Source organism: Gekko japonicus, unplaced genomic scaffold (genome assembly GCF_001447785.1).
Source record: "Gekko japonicus isolate JY-2015 unplaced genomic scaffold, Gekko_japonicus_V1.1 scaffold589, whole genome shotgun sequence".
NCBI classification, from domain to species: domain Eukaryota; kingdom Metazoa; phylum Chordata; class Lepidosauria; order Squamata; family Gekkonidae; genus Gekko; species Gekko japonicus.
Genome location: NW_015163105.1, coordinates 71222 through 94258, shown reverse-complemented (window position 1 = coordinate 94258; position 23037 = coordinate 71222). Strand labels below are relative to the sequence as shown.

The following is a 23037-nucleotide window of genomic DNA, read 5'->3' as shown; positions in this document are numbered from 1 at the left end:
TTCCCATGTGCCACACAGGCAGACATAAACACACACTACACTACTATTTGGAAAGCCAATGGTCACCACTGCAGATCTTTTTTTTTCATAGCAACCCAGAGACCAAGCGTGATTTGTGTGGCTGCATCCCTACATCAGTGCGGGAGGAAGAACAATGCGGGAGTCGTTCCAGCTGGGCGCTGTGTCAGACCTACAGTGTAGAGCAGTAATGCTCCAAGGTATGTGCCTGTGCACGCATGCTAACCTTTCTGATCACATCTGCATATTGAGAAGTATGGCACTTGAACTAATTTGCACCTGAATCCTAACCCAGAAGGACAGAGCAGGGATTTGGAAATAACTCTTCTCCATAGTATGGCTGCCGCACTGAAGACGTCCTTGCCCACCAGCCTGGCATGATCAACTATGGAATGGTAAAAACAGAGTCCACTTCCCTTCTCCAAAGGGAAAGCCTTAGGACAAGCCACCAACGATGGCGGGCATGGGTCTACCTTGCAGTCGCCGCCAGCATTTTAAAAGCCTTTGTAGTTCTTTAGCGAGTTTGGTGTAGTGGTTAAGTGGTTTGGTGTAGTGGTTAAGTGTGCGGACTCTAATGTGGGAAAACTGGGTAATAACAATATATGAAAAAAGCAGGGCCCAGCAGGAACTCATTAGTATAATAGGCCACACCCAACAGCAGGAACTCAGTAGCATATTAGGCCACACCCCTGACAGCACAGCTTATTAGCATATTAGGCCACACCCCCACATTACCAGAAGTGTGGTCATCCAGCCACACCCACCCTTTGCTTCTTATTCCGTTGACCTTGTTTGTGGTCAAAACCCAGGGCCTTTTTTTGTAGCAGGAACTCCTTTGCATGTTAGGCCACACACCCCTAATGTAGCCAATCCTAATGAGTTTCTGATGTTGGGTATGGCCTATTATGCTAATGAATGCCTGCTGGGTGTGGCCAACTCAGGAGCCAGCCGGAACTCCGTTCCTGTGCGTTCCTGCCCAAAAATAGCCCTGGAAACAAATATACCAAGTCAAACAGGTTATCAACCTAGATTTCGTTTTTGAAGGACATCTCTAGTACAGTTTGTTGCAGAGATATACCTCCATAAAAAAGGGGCTGAACTTTTTTCTTTTCTTTTTGAAAAAGCTGCAAATTCAAAATTAGACGTTGGATTACACGTCTCGTTACGGCGTTAGATTTGATAAAATGAGATTCAATGGCCGATGAAAAAGAAGAAAACCTGGAAAAGCCCTGGTATTGTGGCGGTGGGGGATAGCCTTTGCTGAGGGGATCAGGGCAGGGAATCTATGGGGAAACCCGCCATGGGGGAGCTCCGTTGCTGCTTTGCCTTAATGGGGGAACCATGGATGCCTGTTCCTGTGTGGAAAACACCACGACTGCTTCTGCAGTTTGATCACTGTTCATATTCTTAAAATTGGGCTGTAGTTTTCAAAGAACACAAAAGAAACTTTCCTAAATAACCTGGGAGGAAGGAGGCATGGTATAGCCCTATGTTGTCAGATCTCGGAAGGTAGGCAGGGTCAAATGCTCCAATGCTCCCTCTAAGCTGTGGAGTCTTGTGAGCAAAAATTCTACTCTGTGAGCTAATGGCATTACAGCAGTGAGCGAGCAATATGGCTACTGCATAGATTAGTTTGCTCTGGAGCCTTCCTTCCCGAGCAAAGTCAAAAATGTATGCGCCAGAGGCTAAAAAAATGGTGACCTAGCTCACACTAATTCAGCTTAGAGGGAACACTGGTCAGTACTTGGATGGGAGACCACCAAGGAAGACACTGCAGAAGAAGGCGATGGCAAACCACCTCTGCTTCTCACTTGCCTTGCAAGACCCTTTCCAGGGCTGCTCTAAGTCAGTTGTGACTTGATGGATGGAGGTATGTATGTAAATGACCTAGTCTATGAGGCTCAACCCCACTACTGTCTAATGCTCTGTTAAGGTTTCTAAAACTCATGGACCGAATCACCCACAATGAGAATGGCAGGCCAACAGTGTAATTAATCAAGCAGTTTGGTGTAGTGGTTAGGAGCGCGGACTCTAATCGGGAGAACTGGGTTTGAGTCCCCACTCCTCCACATGTAGCTGCTGGTGTGACCTTGGGTCAGTCACAAGTTCTTTCACAGCCATTCTCCCACGATCAGTTCTCAAAGAGCTCTCTCAGCCCCGCCTACCTCACAGGGTGTCTGTTGTGGGGAGGGGAAAGGAAAGGAGACGGTAAACCGCTCTGAGACACCTTTGGGTAGTGAAGGGCAGGGTACAAATCCGAACTCTTCCTCTTCTTCAACAGGGACGCCATTAACTTCAGGACCCCTTCTCTTCCACAAGCAGGAGACACCAAGAGTTCCTGGTTGTCAATTCTTTATACTTTAGCAGTATTATGGATCTTAAATTTGTTTACCTTACAACATTTAAACTGAAGAAAGACCAGGCTGCGAAAGTTCGTGGGAAATAATTAACTAACATGCCGGCAAGACATTCTGGCACCTGCGGCCGAAAACCGAAATTATGTTCTCCCTGTTCTTGTTTTTTTTAATGAAATAAACGGCAAAGTTTCTGCCTCTTTCCAGCACCACCAAATTTGCCTATCCGTAACTCAGCCCTGACTACCGTAATTTCTGGACTATTAAGTCCAGAAATAACCTGTTCCACCAGTTTCTGTAATGGAATTAGTTAATCAAGAAACGCATACACAAAGGTACAGTTAATACGCATCTGATTTTATATAAATTGTTTTCTGTAATGGCTTGGTATACTTGAATGTTTACCTCACAGAAGTGAGACCTGGGCTTCCCAGCATACCAAGTCTTCTTTTTGTTGTCGTTGTTGTGGGGCAAGATGCACCTAATTGTGGTTTATCAGACTACAGAACTTAAAGATAATGTCAAGATGGTATGTAACACCACTAAAGTTATCTCACATTATATCAACCCAATCTCCAATGTGTTGGAAAGAATGCAACCAAATTGGAAATTATGGTCATTGCTGGTGGCAATGTGTTAAAATTAAGAAATTTTGGGTAGAAATTCTATCCTTAATTCAAGAAGTAACATCTGTACGTATTCCACTGAGCCCGGAAGTACTATTTTTAAACACCTGGCCTAAGGAGTTAGAGAACAGACCACACAAACTCATGGTTGACGTGATGCTTGACGCTGCAAAAACAGCAATTGCTTCTTATTGGAAGGAGAAAACAGCGCCCAATATAGAAGTATGGTACAAAAAATTATGGAGCCATTATTTAACGGATGCGGTCACCAACAAATTAAATTGTTTGTCGCAAAATCCTACAAAAACCAATTTTACAGAAAAATGGTTCCCAGTACTTGATTACCTGTCTCTCAAACAGTTCATTTCGCCTGAATGGGTTCAATACCACAAATGGATATAACATCAATAGTTCTCAAATCTAATAAAAGCTTGTTCTTCTCTTTGGCTATCTTCTTCAACTTTGCAAGTGTTTCCTCTTCTCTTATACATATTGTTCAGGGGTACATAACACCAGTTATTGTTCGTTTATACAAGGTTGTCTTTTCTATCACAAAAGGAGTTAATAATATTTACTCAATACCCAAACTATGGTATAAGCTTTGTATTATATAAAGCAGGGGTCATTTGGGGGGGGACGCGGGGGGACGCCATCCCCCCGGGTGAGGTGCGGGAGGGTGGGGCCTGGAGCTCCCTGCTGGTGCCCGCTGAAGGTCGCCGCCGGCTGTGGGGAGGACACACTTCCGGTGATGTCAGGGGGTGTGGCATATGCTAATGAGTTATGCTAATGAGTCCCCCTGGCTCTTTTTCTACGAAATGACCCCTGATATAAAGTATTGCAATGTAACATATACAACTTGTTATTTTATTGTAAAAGCAAGAAGGAAAATGCTTTTGTTGTTTTGGTAATAATATGTATTAAGCATTAAAAAATAAAAGTTTCAAAAAAAAAAAAAAGTCAACGAGACTATAGCATGAAAACCAACCCTGAAAGGATTAGCTACGTAAAGACTCGACTCTATATGGTCAAATGGAGGGATTACCAGTTCTGTAAGCCATCACTGCCAAGGAGTATTAAATCATTCTCAAGAAAACAAAAGGCAATGGATGACGCTTAAAGGTCACAGAAAACAGAAGTTGTTATTTCTTGTATTTTTAGCCATGGGTTGTACCTTTGCACCTAACTAGTGAAGGGGGGGGGGGAATATGAACAAAGACCTCTGACAGGTGCCATTTCTTATTCAAATAATACCTGGAGAAACGGAGGAGGGTGAGGCATGTAGAGTTTGAACAGGCTCATACTCCAGGGGTTTTGTTTTTGAAAAAGAGGTGCCAGAACTCTCAAGAGGGAAAGGAAGTTTTCAAACAATCTGTATACTGAAAACTCATGAACTTTTAAACGTTTTAAAAATAATTTTGCTGAAGGAGTTCCAGAACTCTGTTCTGGCACGTTCCCCCAGAAAAAAAAAGCCCTGCTCATACTAAACAAGACGCCAAAGTTCTCTGCCACCCTCTTTTCTGCAGGTGTCTGAAACCCATTTAGAAAAGGAAATCACATGGACCACACAGGGTTGACATCCCCCCAGGTCCTAGTGGGGGTTCTCCCGGTTTTGAGGACTCTAATCCACCACCAGCCAGCTGGCCAGGAGGGGAAGCCCCACCCCCAAGCCTGACCGCCGACATCCACCCCTCTCCCTCCCCTCCTGCAAGGTTTAAAGGGCCCTTCAGCTGACTGGAAGTCATATGATGATGATGATGATGATGATGATGATGATGATGATGATGATGATGATGATGATGAACGTAAGAGAAGCCAAGGTTGCATCAGGCCAATGGCCCATTCAGTCCAACACTCTGTCACACAATGGCCAAAAATACCAGGTGTCATCAGGAGGTCCAACAGTGGGGCCAGGACACCAGACGCCCTCTCACTGTTGAACCCCCCCCCCCAAGCACCAAGAATACAGAGCATCACTTGCCCCAGACCAAGAGTTCATGTCTATACCTTGTGGCTAATAGCCACTGATGGACCTCTGCTCCATATGCTTATCTAATTCCCTCTTGAAGCCGTCCATGCTTGTAGCCACCACCACCTCCTGTGGCAGTGAATTCCATGTGTTAATGACTCTTTGGGTGAAGAAGGACTTCCTTTTATCTGTCCTAACCCGACCGCTCAGCAATTTCATGGAGTGCCCACGAGTTCTCGTACTGTGAGAAAGGGAGAAAGTACTTCTTTCTCAACCTGCTCTGTCCCATGCATAATCTTATAATTATTATTATTATTATTATTATTATTATTATTATTATTATTATTATTAAAAAATTTCTGAATCGCCCCATCCCTGAGTACACAGAGCCCTGGGAGATTTACAATAAATTAATATACAAAAGTACAGTTTAAAAATCAACAATCAGTTCACCCCAAAGTTTCACAGTCTTCCGATGGCGTTTATAATTCGATCTGAAACCTGCTCTGGACTGTTCTTCCATCTCGTGGGCAAGTTAAGGAGGAGGCCGAAGCGGGGAGGATGGAAAAAGAAAAAGAAGAAAAGAGGAGGGCGCCAGCTATGATGGAAACTGTCGCTGTCCTCTACCAAAAAGCCTGGCGGAACATCTCTTCCTTACAGAGGGATGGAGAGGGGTATGTGCCCCCCCGCTTCTTCTCAAAAGCATGGTGTGCATGCGAATTCGCTGCTTGGATTGCAGATGTCCCCCCCCCCCCCCGCACTTCTTCCCCACAGCATTTAAAAGATCCCTTTACATTTTGGGGGGAAGAAGTTGGGGTATGTGTGTGTGACTGCAATCCAAGCCACAAATTTGCAGCTTGGAGCGCAGGCGCGGTCCCCAACGGGACGTCACTTCTGCATGACATCATCACATTGGGGCTGTCCCCGCACCCCTGGAACACCCCCCCCCAAAGTCCCCTGGAGACTTGGAGGGACCTGGCAATCCTAGGACCATAAGATGTGTGGCCGTCACACAGAAACAGGGTCATATTGCCTAAATGTTCAGTGATGCTTTGAAGTTTAATTCTAGAGCCGCATTCCCTTGGAGATGGTATAGGAAAGTGGCTAAGAGGGAGCTACAAAGCAAGAAGTCCCTGGTTTGAACCTCATCTAAGCCATAAACTCTCTAGGTGGCCTTCTTCTTGCCGGTCAGAAATATATGGATGATAACTGGTGGCTCACCCTAAAGGAGTGCCTTAAAGATTACTGAAATAATGTACATTAATACACATCTGAAATGAGATACACAAGTATTAAGAATTATTAAGCGATCCTTCCGATCGCAACGATCAAGATGAATATCCTCCCTCGCTTTCTATTTTTAGCACAAAACCTCCCAATATTGAAAAAAAGCCAATATTTTTTGGACCTGGATAAATTAATAAGGTCTTTTATTTGGCACCCAAAAAGAGCCCGAATTAAGTTAAAGATACTACAAGATAAAAAAGAGAGAGGCGGACTGGGACTACCAAATTGGCAACTATATTTCCAAGCCGCGGCAATGGTGTGGATCAAAGACTGGATCCAATTAAGAAATTGGAGAATATTACATTTGGAAGGCCACGACCTCTACATGGGGTGGCACGCGTATCTATGGTACGAAAAAGATAAAGTTCACTCCAACTTCCACAATCATACCATTAGAGCGGCATTAATTAAGGTGTGGAAAGAAATGAAATATAGATTTTACGATAAAACCCCAAGATGGGTGTCCCCTCTTGAGGCATTCATTAACACAAAACTAATGACAAAAGAAAAAGCTATATCGTATGATATTTTATTAGATGAAAACAATAAATTAAGACCTTTGGAAAGATTAACAGACAAAAATATTCACTTAACATGGTGGGAGAAAATGCAAGTTCAGGATAGATACAACAAGGATAAAAATGGAGAATTCGTAAATACCAAAACTGAACTGGACAAAATATGGCTATCCTCAAACGACAAACTCATTCAAAAAACATATTCCTTCCTCCTTGATGATTATCTTTTTGAAGAAAACATAAAAAATGTTATGATACTTTGGATGAAGGATCTGGGAAAAACTATACATTTAGATGAGTGGGTAAAAGTTTGGAAGTCAATGAAATTAATGAGGGCGGTAACATTTAAGGAAAACATATTTAAGATGTTTCATAGATGGTACTGGACCCCAGAAAAGTTATCTAAAGCATATAAAACTGCAAATAAAAATTGTTGGAGATGTAAAACCAACGTTGGGACGTTTCTCCACATGTGGTGGAATTGTGAAAAAATGTATAAGTTTTGGGAAAATGTTAAAAACTTGATAACAGAAGTGCTGCATATAAGTTTAAAACTATGTCCGGAGACCTATCTGTTAAATATTATTCCAAATGAACATAAAGGAAAAAATTACTATTTAATAACATATATGCTCACAGCGGCTAGAATCTTGATTGCTAAATACTGGAAGCAAGAAAAGATACCTAAGAAAAAGGAAATAGTAGAGAAGTTAATGGAGGTCGCAGAAATGGACAAACTAACACTTATTTTGCAAGGGAAAGATGATAAGGTGTTTAAAGAAAGATGGGCAGAATTTTATAAATGGATAAAATATAAAAATTTGTAATAGACTCAGCCAGGAGATATGTCTAAAATATTAATGCAATGCAATGATTGTATATTTGTGAAAAAACCTAAATAAAACTGTTAAAAAAAAGAATTATTAAGCGAAAGCTAGTTTGACCTGAAAATATTTTTAAGACTGTTGGCTCTGACCTGAACAGCCCAGGCTATCCTGTTCTCATCTAAGCAGGGTCAGGTCTGGTTAGTACTTGGATGGGAGGCCACCAAGGAAGCCCAAGGTCAATACACAGAGGCAGGCCATGGCGAACCACCGCGGTGAGTCTCTTGCCTTGAAAACCACACGAGGGGTGTGACTTGCCAGCACTTTCCACCAGCAGAATATCTTGGCGAGCCCTCAGGATCCTCTTGATAATCAAGACACAAGCAACATGGGTAGGCTTCATGGAAAAGGGTGAGCAGAATACCCTCTTTGCCATTCCAAGCCCATGTTAGTGTTGTGGCCAACAGAGGCACTGATTCTTCCCCACCCCAATTCTTGAGCTGATCCGTCGGGGTTGCCAAGAAGGTAAAATTTCTGGGCGTCCTGTCTCTGAAACCTTAAGGTGTACCAAGAAGTAATTTTTTCTCTTTGATTTTTTTCCCCTTGGGTTGGTTGGTTATTAGATAACTAACCAACCCAAGCAGAGAGAGACCGCCAATAGTGTTTACAGGGCCAGTGTTAGGGACCAGGGTGGTTGGTTCATAGCCTGGCAAAGAGCCCACCCCAACTAGAGATGTTAGGTCTACAGGCAATGCTCCCTCTAAGCGGTGGAGTCTTGTGAGCAAAAATTCTACTGCATAAATCAGTTTGCTCTGGAGCCACCCTTCCTGAGCGGAGACAAAAATCTGTGAGCCGGAGGCTAAAAAACGATAAGCTAGCTCACACTAACTCAGCTTGGAGGGAACACTGCACAGGATGTTCCGGACAGAAGATAAGCAGAGGTGGTTTGCCAATGCTTTCCTCTGCATAGCAACTCCAGTCTTCTTACTCATACCTATTTCACCCTTTACTGAATATGGCACACACTGAATATGGCCAGGGTCCAGCATACCTGAGGGACCGCCTTTCCCCATACAGGCCCCAAAGAGCACTTTGGTCGGGGTCACAACACCGCCTAGTGACCCCGGGTCCTAAAGAGGCCAGGCTTGCTGCCACAAGGGCCAGGTCCTTCTTGGTGGCGGCTCCTACCTGGTGGAATGAGCTCCCGGAGGAGATCAGGGCCCTGCAGGACCTCTTACAGTTCCGCAGGGCCTGCAAGACGGAACTCTTCTGCCAGGCTTTTGAGTAGGAGCCGCCGCCACCACCACCACCGAGTAACTGCAGAGCAGGACCGCCGGGCCACTTGGAACATCTTGGCCCATGGCATCCCCCCTCTTTGATCCCACCGCGATATACAATAGGGAGTGAGTATTTTAGTTCCTAATGTACCCTGCAAGATGCGAGTTTTTGTTTTAATTGTTTTAACTTGTCCTATTTTTATTGTACTTGGTGCCTTAACTGTTCTAATCTTGTATCTTATTGCACAGTTGTGCCTATGTAAGCCGCCCTGAGCCCGCTTGCGGGGAGGGCGGGGTATAAGTGAAATAAAATAAACAAACAAATAAATAAAACTATACAGGTTCACCTAAGAATTAAAAGCCTCCCTGGATCAGACAAAGGTTCACCTAGCCCAGCATGCACAGTCGCCTGCCCCAAGCAATAGTTCACCAACCCTCCCCACAGTTTGTCCTGTCGCAACTGGTATTTCAAAGTACACTGACTCAGAATATACGTGTTGGTCTTAAAGGTGCCACTGGACTCAAAATGTGTTCTATTCCTTCAGACCAACAAGGCTACCCACCTGAATCTCCCCCCCCCCCCGATTAAACGTTTTCTGCAAACTCTTGTTTTCCCCAGGTTTGCAGAACTGCATCCATGCCTAAGCCCATAATACAGACTTTTCTACCTACTGGGGAGGGCAAGTAGATACAAGATTCTCAGATATAAAGACAGTGTGGCACAGAGTCCTCTGGGCATAGGAGGGGCGCAGCCAACTGGGTTGGTAGTGTCAACATCCCACAGTGGACTGGGGCAAAAGCAGCAGCCACATGGAGCCAAGGCTACGACATGCCCCAGGAAGGTGAAAACAGGGCATTTCTGTGGGTCAGTATGACCCAACAAGCAACTGGTGGGCTGTGGGGGGATACCGGTCTCAGCCACATTGCCCTTGAGAATGAGTGGGCCTAACTGGTTAAGTGTGCCCTTGGGAATGAGTGCCCTTGGGAATGAGTGGGCCTGACCGGTTAAGTGTGCCCTTGGGAATGAGTGCCCTTGGGAATGAGTGGGCCTGACTGGTTAAGTGTGCCCTTGGGAATGAGTGCCCTTAGGAGTGAGTGGGCCTGACCGGTTAAGTGTGCCCTTGGGAATGAGTGCCCTTGGGAATGAGTGGGCCTGACTGCTTAAGTGTGCCCTTGGGAATGAGTGCCCTTAGGAGTGAGTGGGCCTGACCGGTTAAGTGTGCCCTTGGGAATGAGTGCCCTTGGGAATGAGTGGGCCTGACTGGTTAAGTGTGCCCTTGGGAATGAGTGCCCTTAGGAGTGAGTGGGCCTGACCGGTTAAGTGTGCCCTTGGGAATGAGTGCCCTTGGGAATGAGTGGGCCTGACTGGTTAAGTGTGCCCTTGGGAATGAGTGCGCTTGGGAATGAGTGGGCCTGACGGGTTAAGTGTGCCCTTGGGAATGAGTGCCCTTGGGAATGAGTGGGCCTGACTGGTTAAGTGTGCTCTTGGGAATGAGTGCCCTTAGGAGTGAGTGGGCCTGACCGGTTAAGTGTGCCCTTGGGAATGAGTGCCCTTGGGAATGAGTGGGCCTGACTGGTTAAGTGTGCCCTTGGGAATGAGTGCCCTTAGGAGTGAGTGGGCCTGACTGGTTAAGTGTGCCCTTGGGAATGAGTGCCCTTGGGAATGAGTGGGCCTGACCGGTTAAGTGTGCCCTTGGGAATGAGTGCCCTTGGGACTGAGTGGGCCTGACTGGTTAAGTGTGCCCTTGGGAATGAGTGCCCTTGGTATTGAGTGGGCCTGACTGGTTAAGTGTGTCCTTGGGAATGAGCGGGCCTGACAAGGGGAGCAAATAGTTAAGGGGTGAGGGGGCCCCCACCGGAGACGTTGGGTTTTGCTTCTCTGTAATGAGGCTGGGAGAAGGAAACCACAGCCCCTGTTCCTAATAAAGGAAAGATATCTGCAACCAATGGGTGTGCATCTCCCACGTTTTGCTCATGGAGAAGAGGCCCCTGCCAAGCGTAATGCACCCACCAGTGTTCTTGGTGAGCTGGGAGACCTCAGGCCCCACGACAGATGGACTGATTTGCGGCAGTGAATCCCACAAGTTAATTATACATTTTCTAAAGTAGTATTTTCTTTTCAGGACTTCTAATTTATATTATTATTTTGAACGGGGAACATTTGTGCAAACATATAAAAATGCCTTACACTTAGGGGTACACGGCCTGTCGCCGCAGTTTTCACTGCACCGCTATTTCAGACTGTAAGCTCATCAGGGCATTCATCAGGGAGGATCCTACCCCTATTCTTAGGGTTGCCAGGTGACGCTGCCAATTCTCTGGGGGAGTTTGGGAGGTGGGGGCAGATTTATTGAAGATGCGCTTAAGATGGGGGGGGGGAGCGGCAGGCCCCAAATTAAGAGGGCATCTTGGCAACACCCGACATTGCTTCTGGTGAGAAACCGGAAGTGACGGCCATCGCACTGGTGCAAACTGAGCAAAGTTTATTTGCTGAAACATTTATACTCCCCCCAACCACTGGCGATGGGTGGGGGGGTAGGGATGCCAGGTCCAGGTTGGGAAACTCCTGGAGATTTGGGGGTGGAGCCTGGGGAGGACAGGGGCCTCAGTGGGGTACATACAGCCCACCCTCCAAAGGATCCGTTTTCTCCAGGGGAAATGATCTCTGTAGTCTGCAGATGAGCTGTAATTCCAAGGGATCTCCAGGTCCCACCTGGAGGTTGGCATCCCCACCTCCAGGTCACCAGGCAGCAATTTAAGGATCTGCCATCCAGTAAAAAGCCAGCACCATTAACAGAAGTATATATTAATTCAGAGGTCATTTCGGGGGGGAATGCGGGGGAACACAGTTCCCCCGGGTGAGGTACGGGGGGGCGGGACACATGACAAAGCCCCGCCCCCCGCTTCTGGCCACCCCGCTTCCGGCCCTCATTCAGCCAGGAGGAGGCAGGAGAAGAGGGAGGGTAAGTTGCTTCCTCCCTGCCTCTCCCCACCCCTGCCTGCCTGGGGCCAGGGAGGGCCTTCGCGGGGCTTCCTTGCACTCCCTCATGGGGCTCGTCAGTGGAGCTGCAAGGCCGGCGGTGGCGGCCGGGACCGTTGGGGGCAGGGTGTGTGGCCTTATGACACATTTCCGGTGATGTCAGGGGGTGTGGCCTTTTGACACACTTCCGGTGATGTCGGGGTGTGGCATATGCTAATGAGTTATGCTAATGAGTTCCCCTAGCTCTTTTTCTACGAAATGACCCCTGTATTAATTAATTAATATTCATTAATTAATTTTGGCTACTGAAACCATACAAGTAAACGAGTCCATAAATGCATACTTTGGGAATGACTAACGAGCAGACTCCCCACTTTGCCTGTTTTCACAGATTACTCATCAGAGGATTCACACTTAGCAATGATCAGCAACTCAGGCAGTGTGACCTGTAAGAGCTTCCTCCCTTTAAATGTGACTATCACTTTTGATTCATTTCTAATTGACACTGCACGTGAAGTTTCATGGCCATTTCGGTTAGTTTTGAAAGGAGGGGGGGGAAATTCGAAAGCAGCATTCAATATCTGGGATTTATACATCACAGTTCTTGGTCATTCTCAGCTTGATCTAGCTCGGTTTGTTATTAGAGTTTGCCCTCTAGTGGACTGACGGTCATACGTAAAAGCTTCTGGGCTACACTAAACATTGAAGTGCCCGGAGTAGACACCAGGGATTTACCAGAGCTTGTTGATGGCTGTAGCAGCCTCCAACCCCCTCCAAATTTGCCCTAAACACCAGCCCGATCGTACATTTCATGAAGGGACAAGAACCTTGCAGTAGCTTCAAGGCCAACAATTTTTTATTCCAGCGCAAGCTTTATAGACTAGAGCCTAGTTTGTCAGACACATGAAGCGGTTCTCATGAGACGTTTAAGTGTATGAGGTTATGAAGACAAAAATACACACAACAGAGTTAAGGGGCCACGATTTGCAGGAAGCACAGGGTGAAAAGTAATTACCCAAAATTAGGCCGCGGTTAAGAGTACACAGAGACCATTTTCAGCAGGCGCAACCTGGACTCTCCTAACAGTATTTTTGTTATTTATTTACAAATTCCTTTCTGTTTTTATAAGGGCCAACAAGGAGGCTAACAAATTAAAAATGTACACAATGAAACTGCATCTTAAAAACCATTAAAACCAACAAGGACACATAATAAAAACAATTATAACCAGAGCTAAAATACATATAGAAATAATCAACACACGCAGCAATAAGGAGGACTCACTGAGGGAATACCAAATGAAACAGTGAAGTCTTCCCCCAGGGATACCAAAAGAAGGGGGCAGATATGAGTCTCCCTGGAGCCAAAACTGAGAAGGCCCTCTTTTTGCCACCTGCCTGATCTTAGAAAGTGGGGTACATAAAGCTGAGCCTCAGAAGCAATGTTCCCTCTAAGCTGTGTAGTCTTGTGAGCAAAAATTCTACTTTGTGAGCTACTGGTATTGAAGTTGTGAGCCAGCAATTTGGCTGCAGCATCAATTAGTTTGGCTCTGGAGCCATCCTTTCTGAGCGAAGACAAAAATGTGTGACCTGCAGGCTAAAAAACTGTGAGCTAGCTCTGACTAACTCAGCTTAGAGGGAACACTGCTCAGAAGATGGGCCACGATGGTTAGGTAGGTTTGTAAGGCAGGAGGTGGTCCTTCAGGTATGTTGGCCCCAAACCGTTTAGGGTTTAACACCTGTGGTGGCTGATGAGCACTAAGGTTTTGTAAGGTTACATTATCATCCACACCATCACTGTATGTTGCGTTTCCACCATGCTAGAGAAGTAATTTGCAACTGGACTGTCTTTTCCACACAGGGAAAACCAGTTGTGACTTACTGCTCTGGCACAATGACAGAGCAGAATCCAAAGAGGTGTGGATATTACCTAATGACTAAGGAGACTGTGTCAAACCTGTTTCATTTATCAGCCCAACTTTCCCCCAGACAATTGGGAGCCAACAATAAAAACAGTACAAAACCACAATACTAAATACAACAGAATAAAAACCATACACAATAAAAACACAATACTAAATACAACAGAATTAAAATCATCAGCAGAAAAACTTAAAAACAAAAGTCCAGCAGAGACTGTTCTCTTTCAAGATAACCTCAAAGCAATCCTCTTGAGGAGTCAAAGGCTAAAGAGTTTGGTTTTGTCTCCCTCCATGGCTGCTACATCAAAAATTTGAAGATGATAAAAAGAATTACATAAAATAAAGGGAAATATATGACATTAAATAGAATGTCATATTAGAAAAATGACAATGTACCACAGAACAGTGACAGGGGGCTGCAAGGGAAAAAAAAGTGGAATTTCATAAAATTTAAGTTAGCTATTGTTGAAATGTGGTGTTGGAGGACACTTCTATGGATATCATGGGCTGCCAAAAAGGCAAATAATTGGATTCTAGAGCAAGTCAAGTCTAAACTTTCCCTCTAAACTGAGGTTATCATACTTTGGTCACATTATGAGAAGATAAGACTCACTGAAAAAGACAAGAAACTTGGAGGCAGCAGGAAAAGAGGAAAACCCAACGCCAGATGGACTGGCTCCGTCAAGGAAGTCACAGCCCTCAGTTTGCAAGAGCTGAACAAGGCTATAAAGGACAGGACGTTCTGGAGGTCATTCGTTCACAGAGTCACCATAAGTTGGAAGCAACTTGACGGTACACACCACACACAGAGAAACATCGTTGAAATACAAACCGTTTTCTGAAAACCTGATCAACTGTAATTACTTGTGGGCCATCATGAATTCTTATTACCTCTGGGACTTGTTGATAATGGCTTTGGGTGTAAAGAAAAGGTCTTCAAGAAGAAGGATCCTAGTCTTCTCTTAGACATCCGGTTTTCTAGGTGGAAGGATCTTTCCCCCCTGGTTTCAAGAATCATTCAATGATGTGAGCTTCATCCTCTGAGTCTGACATAGGGTTGCCAGATCCCCCCTGGCCACCAATGGGGGAATGGGGGCGTAGGGTTGCCAGATCCAGGTTGGGAAACTCCTGGAGATTTGGGGATGGAGCCTGGGGAGGACGGGGACCTCAGTGGGGCACAGTGCCATAGAGTCCACCTGCCGAAGCATCCTTTTTCTCCGGGAGAACTGATCTCTGTAGCCTGGAGACGAGGTGTACTTTGGGGGATCCCCAGGTCCCACCTGGAGGCTGGCATCTCTAGTCTGAAGTGGTACAGGCCAGACACAGGCTTGCCACCTCAGTGAGGATTAGGCCCTTATGGTCAAAAACAAAACTGTCAGTCGACATTGACCCGATATGTCTGCCTGGTTATCCCCGATCAGCAACTACAGTCCAGTAACTACTTTTACAGAGGAGTCGACTTTAAGGAGAGGGAATTCAAAAACTTCAATTGCCACACATTTAAATTCCAGTTACTTGCATCTAACGGCCAAACTTGACATTGTGTCATTTTAGAGAAGAATTTGGCTGTCTGAAAATGCCACGAAGGCCCGACCCGGACTGGGCCCAGGGCACAGAGGGAACAGGAGATCTTGATCAGGATCGGGCCCTTGCAGCATCTTTTTTAAATGGCCAAATTCTTCTCTAAGATGGAGTCTAGATTGGTTCTAAGTGGGAACTGGGGGAACAACTGACATTCTGCAGGAAGGGGTCAGACTGAAGCTGCCAGCTCCAGATTGGGAAATACCTGGAGGTTTGGGGAGTGGAGGGACTTCAGTGGGGTACAAGGCCACAGAGAGCACCTTCCAAGGCGGTAGGGTTGCCAAATGGGCCCGGGGGGCGGGGAATCCCCCGCTTTGGAGGCCCGATTTCCGCGGCGGCGGAATCAGGCCCTGGGGGGAACTCCGCCCCCGAAGCTGCGTCACCGCCACATCACTCATGTTGGGGGCGTGGCCCAGATCGTCGGGGGGAAAACCATATGGTTTCCCCCCCGACGATCTGGGCCACGCCCCCAACGTGAGCATGTAGCACATCACTTCCTGTGATGTGCTGCCGGCGCGGGTGCGCTTTGTGCACGCGCCCACTGAGAGCTCCCGGAGCCCGACGAGGCTCCCCCGCTCCGAGGGGTGAGTACACGTGGCAACCCTACAAAGTGGCCATTTTGTCCAGGTGAACTGATCTCTGTCGCCTGGGGATCAGTTGTGATTCCCGGGAGATCTCCAGCCACCACCTGGAGGCTTTTGTATCCAAAGGAGAGCTCATGGGAGGAGGTTGTATCAATACAAAAACACTCCGTGTATAGATTACTAACAGAAGTAGAAAGACTATATTATCCAAATCAGTTTTAACAGTTCAAATGCATATCAAGTTCAACAAGCACTCTTATATTTTCTGCTCCTACAAATGTGGAACTTTTACTTTCCTGTGGAATTTTTGTTTTCCTGAAGCATCTCATACAAAGGAGTAGTGGACTTTATTTGGATTTTGTCCTTTGTATTAAGTACTGTTGGATCCTAACCCTTGAAGAAAATATAAGAGTGCTTGTTGAACTTGATAAGTATTTGAACTGTTAAAATTGATTTGGAGATAATATAGTCTTTCTCCTTCTGTTCGTAATTTATACATGGAGTGTTTGTGTATTGATAACACCCACCTGGACGCTGGCAACCCTAAATCAGTCTCTGGAATCTCCAGTTGCTGATCTTATCATGCAGCCATGTTTTTTTTAAAAAAAAAAAAATTCAACACCATTTTGCTTAGATAAGTGCTTTCCGGGAAGGCCCAGCCGTGTACCCTTAATCTGCACGAACAGATGAGATTACAGCAACGGCAAGTTTCTGTGATCTGTTGTCTCCTGTTCAAGGGTGCTCATCTTGCATTCAGGGCTGTCATAATTCATTTATACCTAGCCAATATCATACACTAATTACCCTGGGTCATACACAGATAACTGACTCAATTTGCTTTGGGCAAAGAGGTAACGACTAAGATATAAACGATGGATGAGATTAGTTCGCAGAACATGTTCACCGTGAGTACTATAGAGGTGAGAGTCGGTGTGAACTTTCCAGAAGGGCTCATGAACACGTTTTGCAAATCCATTTTCTTTTAACAGTTTAATGCTAAGGAATGCCAGCCTTCCACGACTTGTTCACTGTTCCCTCTAAGCTGAGTTAGTGTGAGCCAGCTCACAGGGTTTTTTAGCCTCCGGCTCACATATTTGTATCTTAGCTCAGGAGGGATGGCTCCGGAGCAAACAAATTTATGCAGCAGCCAAATCGCTCCCGCATAACTTTAATGCCAGCAACTCACCCAGTAGAATTTTTGCTCACAAGACTCCACAGCTTAGAGGGAGCACTGCTTGTGATCCTCTAAAATTTGCTCAGACTTATATATAAAGATAAAGGAGCTGCGGTGGCTCAAGTGGTTAAGACGCTGAACTGCAGGCTGTGGAAGGTCGGTAGTTCAGCAGTTCGAGACCCAGGGGTGCCGCATGACGGAGTGAGCTCCCGTCTCTAGTTCCAGCTCCTGCCAACCTAGCAGTTCGAAAGCAAGAAACTGCAAGTAGATAAATAGGTACCACTTCGGTGGGAAGGTAACAGCGTTCCGTGCACCATGGTGTTTAGACATGCCGGCCACATGACCACGGAAACGTCTTCAGACAGCGCTGGCTCTTCGGCTTTGAAACGGAGATGAGCACCGCAACCCTAGAGTCGGATTCGACTGGCTTTCGATCAAGGGAGCCTTTGCCTTTACCTATATATAAATCTATAGATACCACGGCCTTCTGTTTGCAAGACCTGAGCAAGGCTGTTAATGAGAGGATGTTTTGGAGGTCGTGAATTCACGGGGTCGCCATAATTCGGAAGCAACGTGGCAGCACTTAACATAACACACACACCATGGTAATGAAAACTATTGATTTATATATTTCATTTATCCCTTGCCTTTCTCTCCAACGAGGACATTGTTTTCTTCTTCTGTTCTCCTCTCCTACACGTTTAGCCTCACAACAACAACCCCGTGAGGTAGGTTAGCCTGACACTGGCTGAAGGTGACCCTAACCATGCAAGAGCAGCGATTTGAACCTGGGTCTCCCAGATCCTAGTTTGACACTCCAGTCACTACACCCAGGGCTCTTTTTGTAGAAAAAGCCCAGCAGGAACTCATTAGCATAATAGGCCATACCCAACAGCAGAGACTCATTAGCATATTAGGGCACACTCCTGTGTTACCAGAAGTGTTGTCCTCCCGCCACACCCACCTTTTGCTTCTTATTCTGTTTACCTTGTTTGTTGTCAAAACCCAGGGCCTTTTTTTGTAGCAGGGACTCCTTTGCATGTTAGGCCACACACCCCTAATGTAGCCAATCCTAATGAGTTTCTGCTGTTGGGTGTGGCCTGTTATGCTAATGAGCTCCTGCTGGGCGTGGCCAACTCGGGAGCCAGCCGGAACTCCGTTCCTGTGCGTTCCTGCCCCAAAATAGCCCTGACTACACCACACTGTCAGTGTATATACATGGGGATCAATGCTCCCTCTAAGCAGTGGAGTCCTGTGAGCAAAAGTTCTACTTTGCGAGCTCCTGGCATGAAAGTTGTGAGCGAGCGATTTGGGTGCTGCATAAATTAGTTTGCTCTGGAGCCCTCCTTCCTGAGCTAGGGCAAAACTGTGTGAGCCAGAGGCTAAAAAAACCCTATGAGCTAGCTCACACCAACTCAGCTTAGAGAGAACACTGGACCCAACCTATAAACTCCCTTTTGAGCCTTTCCCCCGTCTACAAACAGGAGTCATAAGCAACGCGCCCTCTAAGCTATGGAGCCCGAAAAAATTCTACTTTGTGAGCAACTGGCATTAAAGTTGTGAGCGAGCGATTTGGCTACTGCATAAATTAGTTTGCTCTGGAGCCGTCCCTTCCTGAGCAAAGATAAAAATGTGTGAGCTGGAGGCTAAAAAACTGTGAGCTAGCTCACACTAACTCAGCTTAGAGGGAACGCCGATGGGGATCCTTACTGCTGATCTCCATCCCGCCTTTAATAAAATTGTTGCAAACAATACATTCCACTTCAAGAAATCCAAGTTAAAAAGTGATTTGGTGTCGCAGCACGACTGAGTCCAAACAACAGTTTGGGTATGAGTGCGCAGAGCCAGAACCAGATTAACTTGGTATTAATTCTCCTTTACTTTAGTGTAATAGTTGTCTTTCCAGGATCTTCAGGACTGCAGCTGATGGCTACAAAGGATACGGGCAGGTAAAAGGATCCGACGTATCTCGTGATATTATCTTCATAACCTTCAAGCAAATTCCTATAAAGATGTGGATTTCAGACATATGTCTCAGCGTAACTAAAAAAGGGCAATGCGCATATTTCACCCAGTTTTTTTTGGGGGGGAGGAATGATCCTAAGAAGCCGGCACGAGTAACTTGGAAGTTTGCAGCACCATTCAACTCTGGGTCTCTGAAATGCAGCAAAGATTACGAGAAGCCTTTGTTCCTACACTGCGAAGCTGTTAGAACCCACAGGGCTAACTACGAGTTGGCTCACGCTTGATTTCTTATCCCTGGTTTGGCCACGGGGAGTTCATAACCTCTGTTTTTGTAAGATGGGGTGGGGCAAACCTCCGCAGAGCACTGGCATCCTGTGAAGCCTGCGGGCTCCTCACCCCTTGTTGGCACGATACCCTTTCCCCCCCCATCCTGCCCCAAATATACCCGAGAACAAAAGATCATCAGCAGGGCAGAGGTGATAAATACTGCGAAGAGAAAGAGCAGCGGTCTTCCCAAAAAATGTTCTGGGGAATCCTGGGGTTTTTCAGAAGGCTTATTTGGGGGTCCTCAGTGAGAGGACAATTTGGAAGAAGGCTGGGCTCAGCAACAGACAAGTGGGCCCACCTTCATCAACCTTCCCCTGGAAAGTGCAGCTGCATGGCAGAGTTGAGGGCTTTCTCATGTGTTTATTCACATTTCATGCAGGGACTATGGTGAAGCCTGATACGGGTCATCTTAATGCAGGAGCCCCCAACGTGCCCAAAGATACCTTTTGTGGGTCAGCCAGGGCCCAGCGAGAGCGAGGACTCCTCGGGAGTCTTCAAGGGTTCTAGGTTCTCTCAGGAGGAGCCCCCTGTAGCCAGCTCTGAGTCAGCAGAAGCGGGCAAGCAGGAAGATGAGCTACGGGCTTGTTAGGATTCACAGCCAACAGCTGATGCAGAGCCACAGACGCCCTTCAGCCCTGATTCAACAGGTGAAACTCAGTTGATCATTTCCAGCCCTCCAGTTTCACCCACACCTTTAGAGCGCTGCAGACAGAGGCTATGAACAAAACTACAGGAGAGATGACAAAGTGCACGCCTCCTGGCCTAATGCTAGCTGCTTGAGTAGATGGAGGATTACTCCTGCACGGCTGGCTGCAAACATGACCCTTAAACATATGGCCATAAAAACCAGCCAAGGGAGGCTGTAGGCGTGGAAGCAACAAGTCGAAATCCCTCTGACTCTGTGACCACTGCACTGGATCCAGCCTCAACACTGTGACTCTTTGGACTGTTTCCTGACTCTGCCTTTGCCTTGCTCTTGAACCTGCTTGTGAGTAACTATTGGATTCTCAGACCTAGCTGTAAGGACTGACTCTTGGACTAGAGTCCTGACTCTGTGCATTACCTTGGACCGGACCTTGACTACGCTTCTTGAGTTTGTGCTCTTGTCTTACTCACTCTGTACTCTGACAGTGTGCCCTACATTGTTTCAGGCCTGTCTCACGACAACAGCTTTGCTGGCACCCACCAAATGTTTTTAGAAAGTGGGTGGGGCCAGATGGGGCTTTTGCCAAACAAGTCATCTGACTGGCCACTGGAGATCTGATTGGCTGCACAGATTTTTTAAAAACACTGCTTTGGCAGCAGCGAACACCACAGCACAGTGAGCTTCCCTGTGTGACTTAAGGTAAGCTGTGGCAGCCATTTGTTTGTGGCTGGCTCCATCTTCCAAAGCGGCCATTTTGTGGCTTTGCCCACCACGCTGTATCAGAATTCCAAAAAGTGCCCACAGGCTCAAAAGGGTTGGGGGACCCTTGTCTTAAAGGGTTCTGGGTTCTAAGAGAGAGCCCTAGAGCATTCAGTTGCTGGAGTTCCCAACCTGGTTGAGCGTGGAACTTTGAGAAAGAGTGTTGGATGCTGCCATAAAATGGCACCGACATGCATAGAAGGCAATCACAAATGGTGGGTGTAGAGGTGGAGCCAGTCACAACACAGTGGGACGTTCCAGGCCAAGTATCTTCCTGTGATAGAGGCAGCTGCTGCTTAATGGATGGCCAAGGCCTCCTACGTTCTTCTGAAGCCCCTTCCAGTTTTTTGTTTTTATCTCCCAAGACTCAAAAAGCCAGCGAGCACCAGAAAACACACCCCACTAGCACCACCCAGGTGACTGCTGCTCTACAAGAATTCTCTGTGATGCATAAGAGCTCTTATGGCCAATTAAGAAGATAGTGTGGAAAGGCTTCCCTGATAACAGAAAGTTTGAAAGCAACTGGCTCAGAGCAGGGGTGTCGAACATAAGGCCTGGGGGCTGGAATCGGCCCATCCAGGGCTCTCATGCGGCCCGCGAGCAATTAGTGTAAGGGAGGGAACAGGAGACTGCTTGTGAGGGGAGTGGGCGGAGCCACTCTGATTGGGGCTTCAGCCTGGCAGAACAACCTCATCTGCAGCAGTCAAGCAGCGTGGGAGCGTCTGCCCCGGGCCTCCCCCCTGGGTCTCCCGTCCGCCCATGTGGGTTTTCCTTTTGACCACCCCCCCCCCCGCAGCCCATGAGGCCTTGCATCGAGGATACACCCACTCGGAGCTTACCAGCTGCTGTCCTTTATACAGTTTATTATCTCCAGTACCTGGCATTACGTTTTATGGCACACACGGCACGGCCCGACAAAGTGACAATTATGTCAGATCTGGCCCAGGTAAGAAATGAGTTCGACACCTCTGGCTTAGAGAAACGGGAACTGCATCTAGTTGGGCCAAGCTCTGGTTGAAAGGAAATTCAGAGCAAAGGACAGAAGCACTAGAAAGAGGACAATCTACTCAGGAACGCGTTATGTTTTGCCTCAATCTTTAATGAGCGGGGAACTCTGAGGTTTGCCCTCCCCCTCCGTCTCCCATTTGCTTCTGTGGTTGTCATGGACGGAGGTCTCTAAGAAAGGCAGCGTGAAAATGATCTAAGTGTAGAATAAATATTGCCAGATTTGACCTGATATTCAGAGCTTTAACCCTAGGGGGAAAATCCCTTTAAATTATTCATGCCACTGGGGAGGGGAGTAAACCCTCCTGATACACACTCATTTCCATCACATCTTCACTTAGCAGCGCTTTCAAACCCGCTGGGGGGGAAAATGCACTTTCAGTCCACTTCCAATGCACTTTAATGACTGTTTGAAAGTGGATTTTTGCCATTTCGCCCAGCAAAACCCAGTTGCAAAGTGCATGGAAAGTGGACTGAAAGTGCATTATTCGTTGTGTGTGAAAGTGAGATTGGCAGACTACTCCAATACCATCTGGGACCAACCCAGACTACACTAATATCCAGGGTACATTCAGACTCCAGAATGAGTTATGTGCCTATCGTCCATCAGCTCATAACATCATCACTATGGCTTGGACCCCACCTAATGAGGAACGAGGGGTAATTCTTGCTGATTGCCTTGTCCCATGTCAAACCTTCAACTCCCCCAAGCTCTTTCTAGGAGTCCCCCATTCTCCAGGAGCAACGTTTTGGGTGGCATTTTGGGCTTCAGCGAGAGAGGGAGGTGGGGAAGGTCTCTGTTGCCGGAAATCCTTCCATCTGCAGAAGTTTTTGGTGGGATCAAAGGGTATATAACCAGACCTGAAATGCCACTACCGGGATGAATTTTTTTTTAAGTTCCATTTCATCGGGGCGTTCACCACCACCTTTACCTTTGCTCAAAAAGGTGCATCCAGTTAAGAGGAACAAATTTAGAGTCCAGTGGCACCTTTAAGACCAACAAAGTCTTGTTCAAGGTATGAGCTTTTGTGTGCATGCACACTTTTTCAAATGTGCACATGAAAGCTCATACCTTGAATCAGGGATCATTTCATAGAAAAAGAGGTGCAGGAGCTCATTAGCATAACTTATTTGCATATGCCACACCCCCTGACATCACTGGAAGTGTGTCAAAAGGCAACACCCACCGCTCAGGCTCCACTGGACTGTTTTGGATTGCTAGCTA

The 23037-nt window shown here is 46.6% G+C and overlaps 1 protein-coding gene across 1 annotated transcript in view; it reads right to left on the bottom strand.

The window, feature by feature from the left end:
• The window catches only part of LOC107106599 (Krueppel-like factor 12), a gene marked incomplete at its 5' end in the record, with an annotated part of 47697 nt that overhangs the window by 23634 nt on the left and 1026 nt on the right, over positions 1-23037 (bottom strand). The window lies entirely within an intron of this gene.